Here is a 6,869-nt window from a genome sequence, read left to right as displayed (position 1 = left end):
TCAACGGTTACATGAATGTCTAGCAGCATTATCAAGATTCTTGTCCAGAGCAGCTGAAATGTCACTTCCATTCAAGAAGGTGTTAAAGGGCTGTTTGAATAAAAAAGATTTTGTGTGGACGGTGGAAGCCAAAAATGCATTCCAAGAGATCAAGCAGTTGTTAAAAACATTACCTACATTAACAGCACCAAAAGAGGGGGAAACCCTAATTTTATACTTAGCTGTCTCAAAGGAAGCAATAAGTTCTGTCCTAATAGCAGAACGGAATGGCATGCAAATGCCTATATATTTTGTTAGCAAGGTGTTGCAGCTTAGTGAAACAAATTATCCACCACTTCACTGTATGGTTTATGCCCTTGTGCATACTGCACGACGTTTACGAAGATATTTTCAAGGTCATCCCATCTTAGTGTTAACAGATCAACCGTTCAAGCAAATACTCTGACGTCCAGAATCATCTGGTCGTTTAGCAAAATGGGCCATCGAGTTGGGGGAGTATGAGATCAATTTTGCTCCACGAAATGCAGTTAAAGGACAAATTTTGGTAGATTTTCTCTTGGAGACAAATGAAAAAGTAGAGTATGACAACAAAATGGCACCATCACAGCATGAGTGGGAGTTGCACACTGATGGGGCATCCAGTGAAGAGGGAACAGGTGCAGGGCTAGTTTTAACAAGTCCAGACGGTGAAGAGTATACTTATGCATTGAAATTCTGTTTTTATGCTTCAAACAATGAAGCAGAGTATGAGGCATTACTCTCCGGCCTCCGCATAGCTGTAGAAATGGGGATAACAAATTTACGAGCATATGTTGATTCTCAAATTGTCGCCCAGCAGGTTAATGGAATGTTCGATGCAAGAGATACATCCATGAGGCAATATGTAAAGTTGGTGGAAGCAATTTCAAAGAAATTTGATAACCTTGAAGTTGTGCAAATCCCTCAAAATAAGAACAAAAAAGCTGATGTCTTGAGCAAGTTAGCTACTTTAACCTTTGATCATTTGCACAAACGAGTGTTGGTTGAAGAACTTAAGGTGAAATCAATACATGGAAAACCAATTATTGCAATAGTTGAAGGAGCTAATGAAACTTGGATGACTCCGTATTTGAGATATTTGCATGACGGATGGTTACCTGTTGATAAGGCGGAAGCAGGAAGAATAAGAGTGACTGCACCAATGTATGAGATTGTTAGTGGTGTCCTTTATCAAAAGTCATACAATGGTCCGTTGTTAAGATGTTTAACCGATAATGAAGCGTTAAAAGTGGTCAAAGAAATGCATGAAGGAGTTTGTTCTCAACACTCCGATTTTCATACTGTGGCATCACAGATCATGCGACAAGGGTATTTTTGGCCTTCCCTTTATCGAGATGTCGCAGAAATCATAAAAACATGTGAGAATTGTCAGAGGCATGGTACAATTCAGCGTCTTCCAAAGTATGATTTGATACCGGTGTCATCCGCTTGGCCGTTCTGTAAATGGGCTATTGATATTGTGGGGCCATTTAATAGGAGCACTGGTAATGCTAAGTTCTTGGTGGTAGCGATCGATTTTTTCACGAAGTGGGTTGAAGCAAAGGCTTTAGTAAAAATCACAGGAGAAAATGTCAAAAAGTTTGTTTGGCATGATATTGTATGCCGTTATGGGGTGCCAAATGAAATAGTCAGCGATAACGGCAAGCAATTTGCAGAAAATCCATTTCAGAGTTGGTGTGAAGAGTTGGGCATAAAGCAAAATTTTACATCTGTTGCTCATCCTCAACCGAACGGACAAGTGGAGGTTACCAACAAGGAAATCGTTGCTGGCATTAAGGCACGGTTAGGTCTAAGTCAAATTGGATGGGTGGATGAGCTGCCAAATGTATTGTGGGCACACCGGACGACGCCAAAGCAGAGCACGGGGGAAACACCTTTCAGTCTGGTGTATGGAACAGAGGCAGTGATACCGGCTGAAATATGTGTGCCAACGCAACGCATTATGGCATTTGATGTTGAGGCTAATTCTGAGGCATTAAGGGAGAATCTCAACTTGTTGGAGGAAAGAAGATTGATGGCCGCCATCCGGCAAGCAGATCACAAGCATAAAATGGCAAAATATTATAACAAGAAAGTGCAGCATGTGCAGTTTGAAGTAGGTGATTTAGTACTACGTGATAATGAGGCAAGCAGGCAAATCAAATTTGGAAAGCTAGCCCCAAAATGGGAAGGACCTTATAAGGTCACAAAAGTAAATCAGAATGGATCATACATGCTTGCTGCGCCTTCCGGCGAGCAATATGAAAGAGCTTGGAATGCAATGAATTTAAAGAAATTTTATGCGTAGCACTATATGCATGGACAGCTTGATCAATTGTCAAATGCATGAGATATAGTCATAAATGTAAAAGTTTCTTTAAGAATATGAATAATAGCAATTATTCTTATGGCAATATTTTTCACAAATTTTATCCGGCCAAGGATTTTTTTAGCCTAGGTGTCACATAGCTGTGTGTCATCCCTACCCGCAGAAAGAAAGAAACCCTTTCGGTGGTAGAAGTACAATCATACTCAAAATGGTTGTATCGATAGTGAGACATGTCGAACTCACTAAAGCATCGAAGCAAAGAAACGAATCTACAAAAAATGTCATGACACAACTTATATACACAAAATGCAGAGCAAAACGAAAAACGAATCATAGTGTCCAGCAAAATATTTAAAGGAAAAAGTAATTCGTAATTTTTTCTCATGAGTTTCATGACGGAAGGCGTATGACGGAGAATATGATTTTGATATTCATAACTATAATGATTGCAAAGTACAATCTCAATATCTTGAGCATTGTTCATCACAACAATCTTACTAAGTTACAGCATATATTTCTAATATACATAACCAAGTGCAATATTAAGTGTTATGTAAAAGCAGATGTATAACAACATAGTGTTTCATTCATCCTGTGGAGTATAATTCAATACATCATCTATTGTTACATCTGGCCTTTTACAAAGATTTTCAAGATCAGAAAACCTCATATTTTCTATTGAGGCACCGGCTGCATCAGCTTCTAAAATGGTATTTTCATTAATCTTTGATGTGATTACCTCAGGCAGAGGATTTGGAAGTTCTGGTAGTTTTCTCTTCATAAAATTGAAAAAATTTAACCGTTCAACTGATTTGGCAAGGCGGACAAACTCACGGATTCTGTGAGATAATGCCTGATAGTTAAAGATACGCTCTACAAGCACAGGAATGCCAGTTATCATTCATCTTTCGTTCTCCTCTTTGGCTTTAAGCTGTTCTTTCAACTTGTTATTTTGCTCAAGCATTTTTTCGTTCTCCTTTACTAGTTCATCAATTTTGCTCAGATGCCGCTTTTCTCTGAAAGATAGTTCTTTGACTTGCTCCTTATATTCCGCCCTCTGATTGTTGCAATTCTCATAATGCCTCTTCATTGTCTCGTATTCCCTCTTTATCTCTGTGGCTATTCGTTCAGTCCCGGCCACTTTCTCGTTTTCAGCAGATAGCTCCTTATTTGTAGTGACTTCACTGTTTTGCAAGTCAGATAGGCGTTGAAGGTCATTTAGACCAGAAGAAATTTTCAGAATGATACTTTGTGCCTTAACTTTCTTGGCATCTGCATCAGATAAATTGCTAAAGAATTGGGCTAGTGAAGGGCACACCATGGCATTCAGAAAAGTCATGAAATCTTCGTACAAATGTGGTGGTCCTTTTAAAAGGGAGGAAAGCATGTTTGTGTCAAGATTGGGAAGCGTAATTTGTTGTTGAGAAGAACTAGGGCCAGCTCCTTGTTGATCGGATGACGGAGGAATTTGACCAGTTCTTCTCCTCTTGGCGGAAGGCGGAAGAGTTGTTAATATAGTGTCTTGATGTGCTGCATTAGCTGTTGGAGATAAAGGGAAATTGTTATTTATAAAAGAGTTCCAATATGCTTCACAACATTTCAAAGGTGGCATTATAAGGAAGGGTTTGGATTATAAAATCCACCAGTACTGGGTATGCAAGTAAACAAGTACAGGTTTTGGTATGGAATTTTGCATAATTCAGTGTTGTCACTTTCATTACCCGAGGTACGACGTTCTCTAGAGGTAACTCGATTCATACCTATGTCTTCTTCTTCTTCTTCTTCTTCTTCTTCTGTTTTGGGGGTATCATCAATAATTTTCTCGGTAGTAAAGGTAAGCTGCGAATAAACTGATGACCGCATGGCGGTAAGCGGAGTAATTTCTGCAAAAAATTAAAAAGTCACAGTGATTAAATGGATAAATAAAGAAGAACAATTTATTTAAGCATATGTAGCAAAAGTAAATGCTTACTCTTTTTCCCAGCAAGAACACAGGCAATCCTCTTAAACAAAAGGATATATAACCTTGTGAGATATCCCAATCTTGGCTTACGGATGTTAGCGAAAGCATGTGTTCCCCATATTTAATATCATTGATTTGTTCAGCCTTAATCCTCTTAAACAAAAGGTTTTCCTTGGTGACGAGTTTTGGAAAGGTAACAGATACGGTATGCGAGTATTTGTGACATATTCGAGTAGCTGAGTATTGTTTATCAATTGCATCTTCATTAATAAAGATAAATGAAGCATACCAGTTATCGCCAGGATGATCAAGTGCAGGTTTCAAAAACCCATGAACTTTATTGAATGTGAACCAACCATTTTCATGGCGTGCTATACGTACCAAATGGCAAAATATCCGAATGGATGGCTCAATGCTCCTTGCGTGACAATACATTTCAAATATCAAAATCTTTCGAATTGATGCTGGTTCGAATTGACCAACAGCAACACCGTAAAACTTGCAAACTTCTAAGAAGAATGGTGTAAATGGCAGACGTAAGCAAAAATTGAAGATTGAATGCCCTTAAATAGCAACCTTGCCAGGGGGTGGTGAGCAGGCTCTGGCATTAATTACAGGAATCACTGGTTCAACACCAGCTAATCTAGGAAAATGTTGCAGTAGCTCGCTTAAATATCTCTCATTTACTCTGCTGGGAATAGCTGCAACATCCTTTATGGCTACCATTAATGTTCTAAATGAAACAGGAAGAAACGAAGGTATTGATGGAAGAAGATGAATACTGTAGAAGCAAGTTGTAAAAGTAAATGATCGGTTAGGGTTTATGGTGGTTAAAAAGAAAAAAGATATAACAGCTGTAATCAGTGGTGATTTTGGGGGTTTTGTTTTCTGCCACACACGTGTAAGGACAAGATAAAAAGGTGAGTACATCGAAAAGTCTTTTTACAGCTAGAGGCGCGTGCGATATTTTAGCTGTGCAAAAAGCAATCATCACAATGTCAGTAAAATTCGCCTATCATTTAATGCATGTGATGTGCTTCCCAATGCAAAAGGAAAACGTGAAGACTTGGCTGGCATGCGTTATTCCAAGTTTAACAACTTAATCAATTTTCAAATGCTTAAGTCATTAAACTGGGGGGACTTAATGGTGTATCCTATCGAATACACGCATAAAAGGCATAATGGTTGCATAAAAGTAGCATCAGGAAGGTTGGAAACAACAGTTTTGTAGAGTTAACCGTCCAGCGTTCTCCGTTGTACAGGCCGCCTAGCATGTAAGCCATCACCAGAGAACGGCACTTTCAGCATAAATTTCGGATCACGAATAACAGAACGTATCATCATCTGACACGTGTCCCCAAACAATCTGGTGGATTTGACACTATAAATAGACCCCTTGGGTCGTCATTTTACACAGTTCAGATATTCTGATAACTTTGAGAGCTGAGACTTCGCCTCTCTCTTTCTCTCTCTACTTTCTCTCACTAGAAGTCATTCGGCTAGCACTTTTACGCTCTACGGACGACAGATTGATTAAGCCACCCCACAAGTTTCTACACTTGTGAACCGGGGTCTGCAGGGATTATTTCCCAAGGGTAAAAATCAATCGGCAACACTCCGCCCTCCTAAAGCTAGATTACTTCTAGTATCTTGTTGACACACTAAACCTTACCTCATAAGGAAATAGGTGTTAACACTCTCGATACATAACGTTCACTTTACATTGCTTTCATAGCTTAGCTTGGTAACCGACCTTAACATATCATGCGCATCAATAATATCCCCAAAAACAGAACATCTCGTCTGTATAATATATAAACCTCAAAGTACTAAACACCACGTCCACTAGCTCTTCCGTCTAGTGAACATTCTGGGTGAGGGTGTTAAACCCGGTAGCTACCTTTAGGATTCTCGTGAATTAGGGCCATACCCGATTCTAATTCTTAGGTTACCAAGCAATAATAATCAGGGGAAATATTCACAACAATTAGTGACAATTATAACGTCCAACTAATTCAATAATAATCCACAGAAGTTCTGTCTATATAATAATTCATTCGAGGAATGTTTTGCTTGTGTCTATCTCGTCAAACATTTATAAAAGTATTTCATGTATTCTCAGTTCAAAATATATTTCAAAAGCATTTAATAAAGCAGTTGTAAAAACAGTTATAAAGCAGCGCATGTATTCTCAGTCCCAAAAATGTAAAGAGTAAAAGGGAATCAAATGAACTCACCATACTGTATTTTGTAGTAATAATACATATGACGACATTGTACAATGCATGGTTGGCCTCAGATTCACGAACCTATATCATGTATATATATTAACACATTATAATATAAATCAATTAAGTTTATATATTTTGTTATATATTAAGATTAGTATTCTTTTATATAATTTTATTAATACATATAATGCATTATGATACTTATTTGATATTTAATTAATGTTATATCAATAATATTAGTTAAAACATAATTTTATGTAATATTAGTATACTTTATGTAATAAATATATTTTTATATATATTTATATATTTATATATTTCTTTGGTT

Source organism: Rutidosis leptorrhynchoides, chromosome 2 (assembly GCF_046630445.1).
Source record: "Rutidosis leptorrhynchoides isolate AG116_Rl617_1_P2 chromosome 2, CSIRO_AGI_Rlap_v1, whole genome shotgun sequence".
Classification (NCBI taxonomy): Eukaryota; Viridiplantae; Streptophyta; class Magnoliopsida; order Asterales; family Asteraceae; genus Rutidosis; species Rutidosis leptorrhynchoides.
Note: the sequence above shows the minus strand (reverse complement) of the source record.